This window comes from Pseudorca crassidens, chromosome 9 (assembly GCF_039906515.1).
Source record: "Pseudorca crassidens isolate mPseCra1 chromosome 9, mPseCra1.hap1, whole genome shotgun sequence".
NCBI lineage: Eukaryota > Metazoa > Chordata > Mammalia > Artiodactyla > Delphinidae > Pseudorca > Pseudorca crassidens.
In genome coordinates, this window is record NC_090304.1 from 101,094,414 (window position 1) to 101,113,506 (window position 19,093).

Here is a 19,093-nt window from a genome sequence, read left to right on the forward strand (position 1 = left end):
GGAGTGAGGAGAGGGGAGGTGTGTGAAGGGGGGGGGCTCCGGGGGGCGGGTCCCTGTGCCGCTGACGTCCCGAGCAGTGCTGGGAAGTATAGGCTGTGTTGTCACGCCGGTGTCAGTCTGATGAAGATTGGCATCAGGTAAGCTGTCATTCATTTCCATGTCAGAGACGCTTTTGCAGGCGGCGGCGGCGCGGCGGCGGCGGCGGCGGCGGCGGCGGCGGCGGCGGCTGCTGCTGCTGCGGGCGGCTGCCTCAGAGCGCGTGTGTTTTATTCCAGTCCCCAAGCCAGAGTATTATTCATTGCGACAGGGCAAGGAGGAGAGAGGGAGAGAGGGAGGCAGCAGGGAGGAGAGAGAGGGAGGCAGCAGGGAGGAGGGAGGCAGAGAGCAGCGAGGGACGGCGGGAGCGTGCAGAGAAGCTGGGGAAGCGCCGGGAGAGCGCGGAGCGAAGCAGCGCGAGTGGCGGCGAGGCCGGGGACTGAGGCGGCCGGAGCCGCGCGGCCCGCCCGCGCCCGGGCCCGGCCAGCGCGCAGCCCCGCCGCCGCCGCCTCTACCCGCTCGGGCCGGTGGCCGGGCGCGCATTGTCCGCGGGTGCGAGGAGCGGGGCTGCCGACTCGGACCGCCGCGGGCCCAAGACACCGTAGCGGGCGGGCGGGGAGCTGCGAGCTGGGAGCGCCGGGGACCCGAGTAGGGACATGCGCGCGGGCCGGAGCCCCGGTGCGGGCAGCTCGGGGCTGGGCGCTCCGCGGGCGAGGCTGGGAGCGGCGGGCCGGCTCCAGGTTCGCTTTCTTTCTCCCGGCTTCGGGCGCCCTTTGGGCCGGCGCTTACTCTGCGCCAGCAGCTTGGGGCTGCCTTCGAGCGGCGGGAAGCAGGAGCAGCCCCAGACTCGGGCCGGGTGCCTGGAGTCCGGGAGCCGCGGCCGCGTCCCGCCAGGCCTGGGGAGCCAGGGTGGGGGTTCGCAGGCGGATCCGTGGGGAGAGCGGAGCACAAGCTGTGGGCCAGGCAAGCTGGGATCGCAGGGGCCGGGCTCAGGGACCCTACCCGCGGGAGGAGCCATAATTTGTAGGGTTACTGGCTTTCCGCGGATTGTTGGGAGTCTTTGGCGAGGTGTGGGGAGGCGCAGGGGCCCTCGGCGAGGTTCGGGAATAGGGAGCCCTCCTGGCTGTAGAACGGGGGCATGAGTTCGTAAGAGGGGGGGAAGGAAAGCGCCCCAAAGCAGAGAGCCGAGGGGGATGGGGCAGGGTCCCGAGTCTGCCGCGCAAAGTTTGCGTTTCTTTCGGGTTAGGCGTGCGGGGCTCTCCCGACTCCAGATCCTGAGGAAGAAACGAGCAAAGCGTGCCGCCTTTTCCGGGGGCTCTCAGCGGGAGAGCCCGAGGTTCCGGCGCGGTGGGGAGAGCCGGGCTAGGACTGGGAGTGGGGCGGGGGGTGGGAGGTGGTTGTGCATTAGGGCTGGACTTCAGGGCCAGGCTAGAGTTTGGGATTTTAGGAACCGAGCTGTTTTCAGAAGCGGGATCGAAGGGCCGCTCAATAGCTTAGGGATCGAATCTATACCCCGGCCAGAGCGGGGTGGAGGGGGGGGCGTCTGGAGTTAGGGGCCCGGGGTTACATCTGAGGCTGGAATCGGAGGAACTGGTGGCGTTTTTAGGATTTAGCCAGGGGTTCACGGCTTTGGGGGGGGTGGGGGTGGTTGAAGCAATTGGAATTTGGGGAGGGTCGCGCGCGCGACTCCCCACGCTAAGTGGGTTGAAAAGCGTTTAGGTAGGCGATGAAAGTAGTTGATAGGAGCCATGGCAGGCGAGTCCCGAATTCCTGCTGCTTCTCCCCAAAAGCGGATCTGGAGGAAGGGACTTAAGGCGCGCTGGACCCGGCCCTAGGAGGATTCCGGGAAGCGGACAAATCGAAGGGATGTTCTGGGCGAAGCGACGGGGCAGCCTCGCAGGGCTCGGGGTGGATCCGAGGACCCGACCCTGGCGGCTCGGCGGGCTCCGGAAGCCACTTCGGGTCTGCGGGCGCAGCGCGGCCGGGCGGGTGCGGTGGCCCGCAGGGGCCGCGGCCTGCGCGGGGGGCGCTAGCAGCGAAGGCGTCAGGCCGAGCCCTGGGAGTCCGGGCTGCGGCAGAGGGCAGGGCGGGCTCTGGAGCCCTGACCGGAGCCGCCAGCTGTTGACCCGCAGGCGCTGTCTGCACTTCTCCCAGGCCCGGCCCGGAAGCCCACAAGCCGGGCCGCCGGTGCGACGTTCCGCCTGGGAAAGGGGCGAACTCGGGGTCCCTTGCCTTTACCACACTTGTCCCGGGACTCCTCCAGCGTGTTGAAATATTTTCCAATTAGTGGAAACCTAAAGCTTAGCATTTTAGGCAAATTTAGACTATCTCCTCCTCCCCAAATCTGAGAAAATGATGGTGTCCAAACACAAGCTATATTGCGCAAAGCCTTAGTCCCTAGCCCTCCTGCCTGCCCTGCCATTCTGGCCTTCCCAAGGCTTCAGGAACTTGCGGGGAAGGTAGGGAGGGTCTCCAGTCTTTGGGCTCGTGATCTTCCACTCGAGCTGCACCCCGCTTGGCTCCGGCCTAGCTCGGCGGTGGGAGAGAAGTCCCTACTCGGCAGGGAGGTTATCCCTCGGGCCGCTAGGGAAGCAGAGCGTGTTGGCCGGGGAGGGTGGGTGAACGGGAGGAAGATCTGCAATTTCTCCTTTGCAGTCGCGAACCCACCCTCCCAGCCCTCCGCAGCCCTCGCACCCTTCTCTGGGGCAGCCAGACGGCGCTTCCGGGACGCAGAAGGCTCTCGACCCATGAGTTGCCGCGGCGGCCCGGGGCGCGGCGACCGCCCAGCGGCGGAGCTCCGAGGCTGTTGTTTTGCAGGCTTGGAATTTGTGCTCTCCCTCTCCCGCCGAGAGCCTGAGGGCGGGAGCGAGCCGTGACCCCACGGAGACTCCGCGGTCACCGCTTCCCCTTTGTGAGCACTAAAGGCATGCAAGCCCAGAGAAATAGAAGCTGCTCGGAATAAGGGGCAGGGGGTTACCGGAGGGAGATGGGCCCGGCCACCGCACACAGTAAAATGCCTTGTGCAAATTGCACTGAAGTGTACCCAACTTGAGACTGGCTGTTTTATGAGCCTTTCTGGGAGTTTACTGCTCTCTGCTTTTAAGTCTATAGATTGCTTTAAGTTAATGAAAGTGCTGCTTTCAAAAAGGGCTTTTATTGTGCAGCACTGGCAATCCAGTACCTCCCCTTTACTCTTCCAAAATGGGCCTGTTTAAAAAGAGGGAGCGTCCTGGAGTTCCCACATGGACAGAGCTTGGGGGAGGAGGCTGTATGACAACGAGGATTAATAAAAATCAATGTCCAAGTCATTCGAAAAGACGAGTTCACTTCTTTTCCAGTCCAGTGCCATCTGTACCTTCCTGTATTGCCTTTTGGACTTTCACTGAGTCTGATTTTAAAGGTTGCTTGGTGCCTACCCCTGACACCCCCTCTCCACATTGCTTTATGTAGGCCTGACCTTGTTCAATTAAACTCAAACTGGATTTTAGGCTTTCAACTGGCTGCCCATTCAAACTGCAACTAAAATATTTACTCAGGACTGGGGGAGGGGCTTTGCCTTGCATTCAGTGAGATAGATGTGTTAAAATGTCAGGGAGAAAGGCTGGGAACCTTGAGAAGAAACATGGAAGGCTTTTTCCTTCTTTCAATTGATTTGGCACCAAAGGTGAGATGACAAGGTTTTTAACTAGGTCCTAACACAGAAACTGCAGTGGGGCTGGGCTGTGGCTTTGACCGCATGTCATAACCATTTAAACTGTGGTTAGTTGTTCAAAGCTCAAAGCTTCTCCAAGCTGGGTTTCATTAACTCAACACCAGTTGCCTGGAAGTTCAGTAGCAATAAATTGTATAAACACATTTGAAGTAAGTTAGTGATGAAATAAGGAGAATTACTGTCTTGTGAGTGGAGAATCCTGAATTCACGGAGTTCTAGCCTAACTGGAAACATACCTCCTCTCCCTTGGCCTTGAGTTTTATGGGTACACCAGGGTGTGTGTTAAATTTCTTTCTGCTATGTCCATCTCCGACCTGGGGCTGTAACTCATTAGGGACCAAGGCTTGCCTAGAAAGCAAAAAAGGCTGGGTTTTAAAGGGCTCTCTATTAGCCTGGTTTAGAAACCAAACGAAACCCCTCAACCTGCCTTCCTTACCCTGGGTGAATGCAATGTGCAACAGAAACAGCAGCAGAGCAGGCCAAATTAGATTTTTAAATGTTAGCGGCTTCATAATACTGTGTTATTAGCAACTGAATTTGTTTTTATTAAAGAAACAACCTATAAAATGTATAGGCCTCCAACATGTTGCAAGATTTCCTTGCTATTTATTTAGCGCCCCCCACCCCCGAAATTCTATCTCCAATTTCAAACTTTTGTTCCCGATTTATTTAATTTGGAGCACATTTTCTAAATTAGCTCGCGGAAGGTGAGAAATGCTGTTATAAGTTTTCCTTTTTCCTGTGGCACCAGGACAGCGATGCTGTAAGATATATATAAATGTGTGATGCAATTGCCTGAGGTGCTGGCATGTGAAGCAAAGTGTCTGGATCAAACAAAATGCAGATCAGAGTATGGAGAGGGTGAAAATGATGCCACAGAGGAAGTTCCATGGGAAGTGAAATCATCGTGAGCCACCATCAGCCTTGATTCTAGCCAACACAACACGCTTTGTATAAAACACTTCACATGAGATCCGTGACTTATTGAAGATTGAATTATGTTGAGAAGCAGAATTTAGAAGGAGGAGCTGCACTGGCTGGGTTCCGTCCAGGCTGCGTGGCCAGGCTTGTTGTGATGGGGATCTGCTAATTTAATTAAATCTAATACCTGGTGGGAAAGGGAGGAAGGAGATAATCAAGGCGGGCAGGTCAGCATGCTGAGTAGCGTTTAGGCTGGAGTTTGGGGACCTGGCAGTTTTATACCCTGTGACTCTCTGGCTTCATGACTACAGTGGGTCAGTTAGCTTCCTGATCTCGGTTTCTTCATCTGTCAAGTGGAATGTATCACATGAATTCCTCATTAGGCTCTGAGGAGTGACTGCCGCCTGAATCCTGCACTCTGAATAATAAAGGAAATGGGAGAGAGGAGGCTTCTGAGCAGCAAAGTCATTTTCTTCACTGTGTTTTCTTGCCCTGCCTGGCCCCAGAGCCTTTCCCCACAACTCTCAGGAGTCCTTAGACTTGGGTGAAGGGGCTAAACTCCTGCCTTTCTTATATCCTAGAATTTGAAGTCCCTGCTGTGATTCCAAAATGCACCTGCACTTTTCCAGGAGAGGCAGTTAAGCTGGAGCTGGGGGAACCAGCATGCTCATTCCCAGCGCTGCTACCTGGACTAGCTTTCATGCATCAGATGAACACAGAATCTGACTGGTCAGAAATGCGGCCTCTTCTCTTTATGTCATGGGGAAGAAGAGGCCACAGCCCGGACTGGTGTGTGACATCTGGTCGGGCTAGGGCTGGGGGGGGATGGGCGTTGGTCTGGAGCTAGCCGCCGCTTGAACCTCACTTAGCAGTCTCCATGCTGGCAGATCAAAGCAGATTCTGGGCCAGAAAGCCCGAGAAGTTACACCCGGCAGTTATACAAAAGTGTATACGCACTTGGAGCCTCCTTCCGTTCCGGCGCCTGAGTTTTTAAAGCTATCCCTGATACTGGAGACAGGCTCCAGTGGAATGCTTGCCTTTAATTCTCCCTCATCGTTGAGGGGGACTTCTTGGGGTAATTTTTTCCTCCGCATATACTTCTCCAGCAGTCTTGGGCAGCATCTTAATTTCCAGTCTGATCAGGGGTGAGAGCTGGGACACACAGGATGAGGGTGGAGGGAGTTGGAAGGCACAGCCCTTCAACTAGAGCTCGGCTTTTCCTCGGTACTGATCCCCCAGGAGTGAGGAAGAACCAAGCCCTCGGGCAGCTCGGGAAGAGCTTGCTGCCAACGTGTTGTCTTGAGGGGGGTCTGCTGTTTGGCTTGGATGGCTCGCTGCAGGCCCTGCCTGCCTGGGTTTCTAATTACAAGAAGGACGGTTCTGCTAAGACCTATCTCACTAAAAACACATCCCTGTGTGTAATAAGAAACCCTAAACCAGGCAGGATATTTTAAAACTGAAGCAATGAAGATTAGATTAAGTCTCCGCCAAACAGCTTCGTTCTTATATTATTTTTGGCTGGAATGTGGAGAAAAGAGGCTAGCCCTAGGGCCCAGAGCAGACTCTGGAGGGTTCAGATGGGGCCGGAGTGGGTGGTGTAACTGTTAGTTTCTTTGCTCAATAGGAATGTGGCCAATTTCAGTACAGCTCAGTCAAGGCAGTGGGGTGCCTGGTGGGGGAGGAGGGTCAGGCCCAAAGGGGCCGGAGAGTGGCCCCGAATCAGCAGGTCACAGGGCACTGAGAACCTTTTAAATCCCTCACATTGTCCAGCCTTTTGTGTTCAGCTTATGCTTCTACCTCCCCCCCAATCCCCTGCCAGCCCCATCCCATGCCTAGTTAACCCAGCCATCCGCCACGTGGCCTTTGGAGGATCCTTAGTTTATTGGATTATTTTTCTGGGTGGAGAGAGGAACACAGTTGTCCAAGATTCCTGGAAATAGAGGAACCAGTAACCTGGCATCAGAATCCCTTGCTCTGTCCTGCTAGGGAGATGCAGCATGGTATCCATCCATTCCTTTGTTCCTTCGTTCAGCAACTATGTACAGAGTGTCTCCTCTGTGCCTGGCACAGTCCTAGGCGTTGAGGATACAGCAGCAAAAGCAAATGGAACAAACACGTGTAACCACCAAGTCCCTGTCCTCAAGGAGCCTGCGCGCTAAGACAAGTGCAGAGTGTGGGCTTAGCATCAGATAAAACCTGCACTGAAAGTCTCCTTCTACTAGTTACCTAATCGTGTGGATTTAGACAAGTTGCTTAACATCTTTGATCCAGTTTCCCCAACTGTAAAGTGGGAAATAAAAGCACGTAGCTCATAGGATTGTGGAGAGCGTGTCTGGAAAGTGCGAGCACAGCGTCTGGCACCCAGGGCAGGCTCAGTGGGTTTCCTCTCCAGTTGGTACATCATCCAGCCTCCCTTCCCCTGGCTTTCTCCTCCCCCAGGACATGGCCCAGGCCTTCCACAGGTTACTGGCACATCAGCAAGTGTTGAACAAACAACCGTGTGCTGTGCGCTGCACACAGACTTCGGACAGGGACACAGACCCTGTCCTCAGGGACTGTGCAATTTGGGCGAGGACAAACTTACACACCAATGCATGAGAGGTGCTGTGCACATGCACTGAGGTGAAAAGCAAAGAAGGCAGAAATCAATCGTTAACCAAAGGAGGCAAAAGTGGGATGGGAGGCTGCCGAGTGATGGGGACAGAGCGGAGGGGAGCTCTCAGCGGGGCTGGAGGGGGAGGGGCGAACATGAGCCTGTCCAGGTCAAGGTGCTCTGGTGCTGTCGTGGCGATATGGCTGGGGGGCAGCGTGAAGAGTTCAGCCTCCTCTGACCACGGCCAGGGGGCCAGAAGGGGCCACCACTGCCTCAGGAGAACCTCCCAGGCCTCCCTGTTGGAGGCGCGCTGCTTTCACACGGTGACCTTCCAATGCGCAGAACTCAGGCTTATGATTTAGTGCAGGAGGCCGGCCAACTCATTTCATCGCTGACTGTGATACTCCCCTCTCACCTGCTATCCCTGCTCTTCCTAAGCCGAGAGAGCAGAGACTGTAGGCCCCACACCCGGCCCTCTCGGGGGCTGCGAAGCTGACCGACGTCAGAGCGGTTGGGGTGTGGAGAACAGGGATTCCGACTGGGAATCAGGGACAGTGGATTCCGCTCCGGACTTGGCCATTGACTTGCTGTGTGACCTACAACACGTGACTGACCTGTGGAGGTCAGTTTCTTCAGCCGTCCAAGGAGGAGCTGGGACTTGCTCTCAGAGGCCCCCTTCAGCCCACAGTTCCGTGATTTTGTGTTTCCTCAAATTGGATTGGTTCACGAACAGACAGTCGTTGGAACCACCGTCCGACCACAAAACCAACAAGTATCATGGTGGCATTCGGCCGCCAAGGCAGGGGCTGTGAGGGCTCGGCCCTCGGGTGCCCTTGTGTTGTAGGGTCTCTCAAGACAGTGGGGAGTTGGTCTTGACTTGACCGATGGCCTTCCCAGGGCAAATGGGCAAGTCTAGCAGTAGGGGCGGCTCCACGAGGGCAGCATTTTGTCTGAAGACTCTGGCTTTTTCATAAAAAGCACTGTTTGCTTCTTTTGTTGAGAGGGTGTGGTGTTGGAAGAAGGAACACTGGCTTTGGAGTCACATTCTGTGTTCTGAGCCTGGTTCTACTATGACTAAGCTGTGTGTCCTTGGGCACATCGCTGAACCTCTCTGAGCCTCAATTGTCTTACCTAGTTAGGATAGTAATAATATGGAGCACGCAGGACCGCTGTGAACACTCTAGAAGAAAGTATCTGTAAGTGCTCATGGTGAATATTAGTTTTCTTTCCTAATAAAGAACATTCTCATGCGCTCTCCCTTTTGAGCCTCTCAACTTTGTGAAGTAGGTGAAGTGTGAAGCAGTTGTTGTATCACTTTACGAGTGGGAGGAACCTGGGCTCAGAGAGTGGCTGAAGTGGCAGGTCCAGGTTGGCAAACTCTGCAGAGACCTACGGGCTGTTACGGAAACCCAAACCTAGAAGATCTATTTTTTTTCACTTCCACAGAGCTTTTGGTTACGGGAGGGCTGGGCTGGTCAGCACAGAGAGGAGGAGGTGGATTTCGGGCAGGGAGGTGGGGTAGTGGCGGTGGGGCAGTGGCAGAGCTGCAGGGCCAACTCCCTGCCTCCGTCTGCTACCCAGGCTGGAAGCCGGCCCACAGCCGGGGTGCAGAGAGCGTCCTGGGGCTATACCCGTGGTCCTCCGGCTCTCCATCGTGACGGACACCAGGGAACACTGAGCCCATTTTTGGCCGGGCCTGCGGACTCCGAGTAGGCTGAGTCCAGGGTGGCGCAGGGGGTCCGTGACGGAGCAGAGGGAGCGAGCCCCACCCCAGAGGTCCCTGTCACAGCCCTCACTCCGTGGTCCCTTGTCACTGAGCACTGCTCTATTCTCAGGCCTGTGCTAAGCCGGGAGTCCAGGGCTGTCCCTGCCCTTTCTCAGGTGAGGCCCTGCTCTGTGTGGGTTGTGAGTTCAATTCCAGGTCAGAGGCAGAGAGAAGCAGCCCAGAGAGACTTCGGCTGTGCTCCCAGGGCCTCGTGGTGACAGGTGCTTGTTCTCACTCCCGAGCCCTCCCTGGCGGTCCTTCCATCCATCAACGAGCGGGGCCTGAGCCCACTATTCAGTGCATGCCCAGCTGTGTGCTGTATGGGGCTTGGGGCCTCTCCCGTGTGACCTCTGACACATCTCTTAACTTCTCTTAATCTTAGCATCCTCATTTTATACAAGGAAGAGGTTAGATGAGATTATCTTCAAGGCCCCTTCCGGATCTACTATTGTGTGACTCTATGGGCTGTACGTGCTAAAGCGTGTGCTGCAGACCACCAGGCACCTGGATCAGGAAAAGGTGGTGAGGCACCAGGGGACGTCTGGCCCATAGTGGTAGGACCTGCCTCACTCTGAGTGAGCGAGGGGGTGGGGAGAGTAGATTTAATGGCAGCTGGGCGTCCCTTGTTTGGGTGCAGGGGCTGGGGGAGCGCCTGCTGAGGGGGGGCCTTTCTGAGTCCTGCAGTCTCCAGGAGGACCAGGCGGACAGAAGTCAAGCAGGAGAGCCCAGTGGTTTGGGAGCTCAAGCCTGCTGCTCTCCCGTGGCCCCGGTGGAAGTGGTGGTCTTGTTCTGCTGCCACGATGGGAGCTCGTCTCGTGGCCCCTCTCCTCCTACGCCTCTCCCAGCTCTGGGAGGAGAGAGCTAGACACACAGGGGGGCGGCAGACCCCTGGGGACCCTCATGTGTGAGTCTAATCTGGAGGAGAGCCAAAGAGCTCGACAGGATTCCCCAACCTTCCCTGGAGGCCATTCCCGGGGAAAGTGACCGTTCCTTGCACTGGCACAGCTCTCCTTGGGAAGGCATCCTGTTCATGAGAGCCTCTTAGTGGCAACAAGATGGGGGCGGGGTGCTACCTCCTGCTGACTCCCAGATTGCTGGGAAAACCCCTTTCCAAGCTGGACATCTGGTCTCCTGGAATACTTTTCAAAGTCATCTCCATTGGCTTTGGGAGGGAGAGATGGAGAGAGAACTGCATTCGCAGGCTGGACTCTGGGCAGTGCCATTAGCTGCCGGCAGGGCTTTCTTTCTGCAGAGTCCTGGTGCTGGCGGTGCTGCCTGACCACAGTGGGCCTGGACCCTTCCGGGGAGGGAGGAGATGGGCTGCCACCTGGCACGTAGATCGAGGGAAGAAAAGGATTGTTCTTGAGCCCTGTGATTTCTGAGGAGCTGCCCAAGGCCACAGAGGAACGGACACTCCTTCACCGGGTGCCGGCAGCTCTCGCTCTTTATTTTATCTGGTCATGGAATGTGAGAAAGCAAGGGGAGTTCAGAGTGGGTGAGAGAATTTACCCAGGTCGCGCAGCTGGGTCGGTGTCCACCTGGATCCGTGGTCTTTCCAGCCCAGTTCGCTGCCTGCTCTAGGGAGACGCGTGTTTGGGGGAAAGTTGCAGGCTTGCTTGCTGCTTTCTTGCTCCATCTCCCTCCCACGCCAGACCCCCTGCTGCAGGTCACAGCAAGCTCAGTGTAAGACACAGGGCTGCGGCCTGGGCACGTCACAGGTGATGAGATTGCGGTGCGACAAGGAGCACGACTGAGGCAGGCCGGTGCCAAGCAAGCCAGAGCCTTGGGTTTGAGCCGTGACCCAGCCATATGCTCACCGCTGACCCCACTGTCCTCCTCAGTAAATGGTGGTGACAGCGCCTACTGCCAGGGCTGTGGACCAAGTGAGTTAGTGGACAAGGATGTGTTACGCACGTTATATAAACAGAAATGAAAGCACCTACACTGTGCCTCGCGTGTAACGTGCTGGGGAGAACATCGGTTGGCGCAGACTCTATTTCTTATTAGTTTGGAGTCGAGCACACACACAAACACACACCACCTCTCGTGCTCACTCACAGAGCGATGACAACCTTGTTTAAGTGACTGAAAGCTGGCAGGATGGCCTGTCACGCCTGCCCCACGGCTGGGGTGTGAATGGCGCCCCCAGGTGGTTTTCCAGATTCTGGCATAGAGACAGACCTGAATTGTGTGCCTACAACGTGCCAGTGGCTGTCCCGTCTAGTCCAGTGCAGGGGTCTTCCGGGGCCTGGTGTCGGGGGTTGGCCTCTGCCAGGTCCCGTCAGCCCGCACCAGGCCATGGGTTCCGCCCCGTGGGTAACATTCATTCCATAGATTTTTACTGAGCACCTCGTACATGTCAGACCTGGCGGAGGTGCTGGGGATGGGGATACGACCGTGAACTAGGCAGACGGGCTCCCTGCTGGCAGAGTTCACAGTCTGCTGGGGGGAGATGGGCATTCAAATTCTGTGGGTACTTAGTGAAACCATGATAAGGGGAGAAGTCCAGGAAGCCATGAGAGTATAGCCAGGGGGTGTACATCCTCTGGGGGTCTGGAGGGCATCCTGGGGACACGAGGTTCAGGCTGAAGTTTGCGGGGAGCTGGCGAGGATTCTAGTCACCATCGGCTGGCTTCACCTGACCTCATGCTCAGAGGAGACCCTTCCCAGAGAGAGAGCTGGCCAACCCCTCCTTCCCTAGGGGCTCCTTTTCCATCCCAGGCAAGGGCAGAACAAGGTGAGAGAAAGACAGTGGGCACCAGAAACAGCCAGCCAGGGATTTTGCTCTCACCTGAGTTTCCTGTCCAGGCTGCTTCAAAGAGCACAGCTGACGCTGTTCCCACACAGCCCCATCCTCCCAACGCGTACTACTGCACTCCTCCAGGGCAAAGCTTTCAGGAGGAGCCTTTAGAAAATGCAGGCATCCCTTGCCTATTCTTCCAAAGCTAGGGCCCTGATCGTATCCGGGGGTGCCCGGTGATGTTGACGTTCAAGACGTCTTACCTGACTCTGATTTCTGGAAAGCCCTCATGGGCAGCAGCTGTGAGCCGGGGAGGAAGGCTCACCCTTCTTTCTTGGTACCATCGGAAGGACTATGTTTATTGGAAGACCCGGCCTCTTTGGCTAGAGGGGATGGAGTAAACCTCTTGACTTATTTCCTTGATACGGTGGCTGAGGCCATGCCATCCTTTTGGAAACACTGGGGACAATTTATGAATATTTTGTAGTCTGGTACTTTGGAGGGGACAATGAGGAGAGGCAGGAGGGGGCGGCTAGACAGAGATTGATGGGCTTAAGTCACTAGGGCTGTAAATTCAAAGTTACACAGATGTGAACAAAAAGGTGCTTGCAAGGGAATAGCTGGTGGTACAGGATGGACCTCTGCCCCGAGGCTTCGGCATCCCCTGGGCTGGCAAGGTGTATCTGCCTCGGGGTTAGACAGGTAGGGGTTAAGCCCTGCTTCTGCCACAGGCTGGATGTGTGATCTTGGGCAATTTCCTAACCTCCTTGAGCCTGAGTTTCTTCCCTTTTGTGAAATGGGGAGGACAAAGGCTCTTTGCAGGCGTTCCACGAGCCTGGTCTAGTCTCTGGTACTAGGTGCTCAGGATGCGTGGGTTCCTTTCCCACCATTTCCTTCTCTACAGTGCTGGGCGCAGACCAGAGTTCCCCTTCAGGAGGCAGGAGGGAGTGGGTGCAAGGAGGCGTGGCCTCTCTGGGGAGCACAGCTGGAGGCATGGATGTCAGAGCTTGCGAGGCTTTCCTGAAGGTGGGGCGAGGAGAGTGGCGGGGAGGCGCAGTGCTCTGGGGCTCCTGGGGTAACCAGGGCAGCGTAGATGGCCTTGGGAGGGCTGCAAAGCAGGGACTCTTTGAAACAGGGAATTGAGAGGATGGGAGGGAGGAATGAACACTTATGAAGTATCTGCTATGTGCTTGACCTTGAGCTAGGTACTTTAGCACCCATTATGTGAGTTTATAAATTTAGAAGCATAGAATCTTAACGTCTCAGAAATCTCAGAACTGGAAAGGGGATAAGACATCTATTCCAACCTCTGTATTTTATATATGGAGAAATTGAGGCTCAGAGAGGGCAGTAACTTGCCTAAGGTCACACAGGAAATCAGTGGCAAAGCTGGGTTAGAAACTGCCCAGGCCAGTGCTGTTGGGGCAGAGCAGAAAGAGCATAGACTTTGGAATTAGAAAGACTAGGTCTGACTATAGACATGCTTACAATATGACCTAGAGAAACTTACTTCCTGAGCTCAGTTGTCTCAGCTGTAAGATGGGATAGTAATTCTCAACTCAAGTGGCGGCCATGACGATGAAATGAGATAACCCAGGTAAGTGCCCAGTGTGGGCACAGGGGCTCTGTGGGCTCAGGTCCTTTCCCCTCCCAGCCTGCCCCCTCCCCACTGAGTTCAGAGCTCTGACCACGCCCACAGGGCCTCCAAAGAGGCCTGAGCTGGTCTGGCCTTGTGCCTCCAGGGTGCCAATAACCTGGGGGCCTAGGGCACTCATTTATTCTCTCATTCAGTTATTCTTCCAGTATTTATTGGGTACCTTGAGTGTATGCCAGGCATTGTCTTGGTGCCTGGGCTAGAAAGGATCAAAAACAGTCATAGCCTCTATCCTGATAGAGTTTACAGGGGGATGGAGAAGAGAGGCATTAATTAAAAAAAAAAGTCATACAAATAAATTTGAGAAAACACGTGTAACAAGAGCTTTGAAGGGAAGAACATGAAACTATGAGAGCATTTAAATAGGAGATTTTATTTAGAGAGAGCAGGGAAGGGTCTCTGTGGAAGAGAAGTTTGAGCTGAGACCTGAAGGGAGAGGACATAAGTGAATAAAGAAGGAAGCAAAGAGTATTCCAGGGTGTGTGTGTGTGCGGGGGACAGTCGGTGTGAAGGCCCTGGGGAGAGAGGAAGGGGTTGATGGATGGCAAGGGGGACAGGGCAGACTGACAGGTCGGAGGGACACCTTGGAAGAGCTTGGGAAAGAGCACAGGAGTCTGATCTGGACCAGGCAGCACCTTCAGGAGAGGTGGGACGACCCAGGCTGAAATTCTGATGTGGAGACCAGGCTAAAGCTTGGCTATAGGCCTGGAAAGAGAAACAGAAACGAAAGTAGTAATAATAAAAATCATAAATAGATTGCAGGTCCGTGGTGGAGAGGCGAAAAATGAACAAATTCATCATATAACTGGACAGTGTCAAATTCATTTCTGTCAAAGCCTTAATGATATGGATGCATCATTGAATAAAAGCCAAAGTCCTCACTGTGGCTGAATCCCTACCTCCCCAGTCCAGCTCCTCTCGCTGTCTTCCTCCCTCGCTGCTCCAGCCGCCCTTACCCCCCCCCCACCACCTTGTGGTACCTGGAGGGGTCAGGCATGCTCCTCCCTCAGGGCTTTTGCACTGACTCTTCCCTCTGTCTGGAGCTCTCTTTCCCAGGTGTCTGCCTGACTCACTCCCTTGGTTTTTCCAGGTACCTGCTCTGATGTCATCCTCTCTCTGAGGCCTTCCCTGAAGGTCCTATCTAAAATGAAGTTCCTTTTCTCCCATCCCTGGCTCTCCCTACCCCCTTTATTTTTCTCCTGTAATTATCAGATTTTGTCTCTTCTTTTTCACAGCTGTAATCCAGAATAGTGCTTTTGCATATAGTGAAAAAAGCCCAGTCAGTGTTTGTGGAATGAATGAGTGAGTGAGGGGAACTGATTGCAGAGAAATGATTTGTTAGGTTAGGTTCATTCAAAGATGCTTTTTCCGGGCTTCCCTGGTGGTTGAGAGTCCGCCTGCCGATGCAGGGGACACGGGTTCGTGCCCCGGTCCGGGAAGATCCCACATGCCGCGGAGTGGCTGGGCCCATGAGCCATGGCCGCTGAGCCTGCGCGTCCAGAGCCTGTGCTCCGCAACGGGAGAGACCGCCGCCAACAGTGAGAGGCCCCAGTACCGCAAAAAAAAAAAAAAAAAAAAAAAAAAGATGCTTTTTCCTTTCTCTGAAATGTCAGGATTGGGAGGAGCTAAGTCTCTGAACAGCTCTCTGATTTAACAGCTGACCAGACAGAGGCCCAGAGAGGTTAAGGGGCTTGTGAAAGATCACACAGAACAGAGCCAGGATGAGAACTGAGGCCTCTGGGATTCCCTCCAGGACTCTTTCTACAAAGTTTTGGCTTTTCTGCATGACACAGCTCCTGGGGGATGAGAGGTTTGCTCTGTGGGCCTCCACTTCTGGGGCGGGGGGTGTGGGGGATGGCCAGAGGGCCTTGACTTCCATGAATTCTGCTCCTGGGGTCACATGGCCTCAGGGGCCATAAGTTCATTCCGAAATCTCTGTTGCTTCTGCTCATCTCGCTGTGAGACATTTTGGGGTTGTTCTTGGGGGGTGTTGGTAAAGGTGGCCATTGGCCACTGACAGGCAGACATACTTCTCTCCCTAGAACTAGGAAGTAAAATGAATGGGCTGTCAGTCTTCTGCAAAGGCCAGTGCACAGGAAATTGTTATATAGCTCTTACCTGGTGCAAGTCTGCCTAACATGGGGAATAATGCCAAGAAGCATGTTTCTGGCCCTGCACTCCAGAGACTTCCAGTCTAGCTAACTAGACTAGACTACTAACTAGCTAGGGAGACAATACTTTAGTAGCATCGATATTAATATTTGAAGAATAATAATAGCAAACATTCATTGAGTGCTTGCTACATACCATTCTTCTAAACACTTTACACCTTATAGTTGATTGACTTCTCATAACCGCTCTTTGAGGTGGATGCCCTGCCGCCTTCACTTTTGGGTGACCTGAGGCACACAGAGGTTAAGCCACCTGTTCAAAGTCACACAGCTAGTATGTGGGAGAGCCAGGATTTGAACCCAGGCAGTCTCCCACCAGTGTCCATCCTCTTTATTTATAAAGTTAAATAATAGCACAGGACAGGAATGTGTGACACATCACGAGGAGGTTGTATGAAGCCAAGGGAGGAGGTCTCACTGTGGCTGCAGGAGTCAGGGATGCCTTCCTGGAGGAGGTGCTGCCTGAATCAGAAGAGGAGTGTGTAGATAGTCATAAAGATGCTTCGCCCTCTTGGTTTTCGGTCCTCATATGGATGAGAACAGTGGTTAGCAGGGCCTGGTGAGGGCCCTGCAGTGGGGATGGGTCTCCTCCTCTCTTGATGCATATACTTGGGGACAGCAGACACGAGTCAGTTCCTTTACCAGCTGCCCAGCTGGGAAGAGGACCTGAGGTGACCTGACCTCCTTCCCCATAGAAACAGTTCCCCATGGGCTTGTGTCTTGAGGCTTCTGCCCAGATTCTTAGATCTAGGCAGATCTGAGGGCAAGATGCTTAGGATTCAGGCTTCTTAAATGTTGGGCGAACTTCTGAGAAGATCCTCTAAATGGTCTATAAGACTGTGGCTGTTCTGTCTGTCAAATGGGCTAGAAATCCCCCAACTATGGGGTTGTAGTGAGCATTTGATGGGGGAGATGTGTCCAAAGAATCTGGTCCAGAGGGCTTCAGGTACTGAGCACCTCTGCTCTTCTGTCCACCCCCCTCAAGCCCCAGCTCCACCCAGACTGGCCACTCTTGGTCTTAGGCTGGAGCTGGGACGCAGACAGGTTTCTTTGCCCTGGTGACCTGGCCCTTTGGGGCTGTGCTGGGGGGGCAGGCCTAAAGCTATCCCCCTACTCAGAGTGGGAGCCATCAATATTTTCCTTCAGCTATGTTTGCGTTCTCAAAAGACATTTGCTTTCTTTTGGAGCCACAGGGCACAGGAAAGCCTCAGTCAGAGGGGTCCAGCCATCTCGGTTTGCCGGGGACTGTACTGTGTTTAGGCTTTAGTGCTGAAAGTCCCAATTCCAGGCGGACCCCTCGGTCCCAGGCTCTGGGGCAGCTTCTCATCCTAAGAGTCAGTTAAGACAGAGAGGATGTCGTGGCCTCATGCACCCACTAAAGGCTGTCCCTTTGCTCCCTCCATCTGGCTTCTGAATCTCCCAGCAATAGCAGAAGTCACTGGAAGGCCTAGTTGAAAGACAAAAGCCTTTGGCTTCAGCCAGACCAGAGTTCAAATCCCATATCTGCTGCGTACTGTCAGCCTGACTTCGGCCAGGCATCTTAACCTGAGTCTCAGTGTCCTCTTTTGTAAAACTGGGGACTATCGTAATTCCATGATGGCGTTGTGTTGGGACTCCAATGGCCTAATGTGTGTAGAACTCCTGGCACCTGCTAGGTTTACGTATAATGGGCTAAGCCATCCGAGCCATTGCTTTTATTCCCAGTGTTGGTTGTGGGATGGGGAGAAGCAGCCACTTCCTTTCTCTCAGAGTGGCTGTGGCCTAGACACTCCCAGCTCCGTGCACAGAGGGCTTCCTGGCCCCATGGGCTGGGAGTCCCTTAAGTTCCAAGGGACATGGTACTTGCTGGCTGCAGCATGTGACACGTATGTTTTCCGAGAGTGAGTCCTCTGCTTTGTGGATCACTGGAGACACATCTTAAACTCCTGGCCAGCTAACCCCGGCCACTGCAGCCTCCTCCTGGCCCACCTCTCCCTAATGCAGGGCGAGCCATGCTCATGGGACATGGACTCTCTCTCTCTCTCTCTCTCTCTCTCTTTTTTTTAATGAATTGCTTTTTACAGTGACTCTTTAATGGTCAGACGAAACAAAGAAGATAAACACTACTTACAAGACATTCTAAAATTCACAAAAAGAGGTGATTTTCTTCAGATCAACTACCTGCCTGGATTTCCACTCTAGCATTGACCTTGATGAGCCCCGGGCTCATTCTACTCATTCGAGGAATGGAGTGTTCTTGAAGGGCCAGTATGGGCAGGGGACGGTTTCACGCAGAGCAGAGAACGCCAATGGCTATTACTCTGAGCCGAACATGCTCTATTTCCTGTGAGGTTTTCCTCTGTTGCCTGTGGCCCCTCCATTTGCCTCAGATCTATTTTCAATTTATTTAGCACCCACCGTGTGCCAGCCACCAGGGAGGGAAACAAAGCTGATAAGATTTGGCCTCTGCGTGAAGGAGATTACAGTTTGAGTGGAGAGAGACGCATGAAAACATGGAAAGTTAAATAATTTTGGAGGAGTTACATAGCAATACTTGAGATTGGATCATCACAAGAGATGTCCCAGGACAGAGAGGATTCATTACCAAATGAGAGACACAGGGAAGAGTGTCTCAGAGGAAGGAGAGATAAGAGGGCTGATGGGTCGGGAGAGACTTGATGGAAGAGGTGGGTGAAGTACCAAACCCTTGACACTTACTACGTTATAGCAGGCTTGGGATGTGGGTATGACTGCCTCTATTTTTACATATGGCAAAGGCCACACCCCCCAGTTGATCAGTTTGGATCAGAACCCGGGCCCATCTGCATGTAAACTTTTTCCGTTAGCAATCCTGTCTCCGGCAAGCCAGGCCTTGAAGGTTGGGGAGGATCGAATAGACAGAGAAAGGGGAGCCATAAACAAGGGCGTGCGTGGAGGAATATAATGATCGAAGAAAGACCCTACTGCGTGGTAGGGCATTGAGCCGGCCAGCCTGGAGGGGGAAAAGCCAGCCTTCTCCAGGGGAGTAGAGCCTGTGGTCTGGGCTCCTCGTGGGGTAGCGACCTGAGCCTCCGGAACTTTGCACGTGCTGACCGCTGTTCCCTGCTCTCTCCTTGGAACCTCTCCTCCCCACACTCAGCAGCATCCGATCGCTTTCCCTGGCCTTGAGTTGGAGGCTGGCTAGGCTGGCATCCTCCAAGAAGGCCCAGTAAATCCCTAGTGCTAACAGTGATGATAACAACACCATCTCACACCCGTATAATGCGTTTCTATCCATACAGTCCTTTCATTTGAAACCTGAAACAAACCATGAAGAAAGACATCCTGGCGGCTGAGCACAGGCCAGGGCTCCAAGCAGGTTACTCACTGTTTACCACTGTGTGGGCAGCACCTGGCACATAAGAGGTGCTCAACAAACATGTGTCACGTTTCACTCCATTTGTGGATACTGGATTCCAGCACCTCTGCAGAAAGCAAGCAGTACCCCTCGTCCTTCTCTCCTGGAGTTTGTTCACTGTTCTC

General features: G+C 54.2%; 1 protein-coding gene across 9 annotated transcripts in view; it reads left to right on the forward strand.

Annotated features, from left to right (window-relative positions):
- PKNOX2 (PBX/knotted 1 homeobox 2) overlaps nt 1-19,093 on the forward strand; it is a 303,483-nt gene that overhangs the window by 46,844 nt on the left and 237,546 nt on the right. For 4 of the 9 annotated variants that reach the window (XM_067751464.1, XM_067751461.1, XM_067751471.1 and 1 more), the window contains exon 1: nt 29-137. The exons of 3 other annotated variants lie outside the window; for them this stretch is intronic. The gene's annotated coding sequence lies outside the window, so the exon portion shown is untranslated. Of the gene's footprint in view, nt 1-28; nt 138-19,093 lie in introns of those variants that run through there. 2 more of the 9 variants (XM_067751467.1, XM_067751468.1) reach the window with 1 other exon arrangement.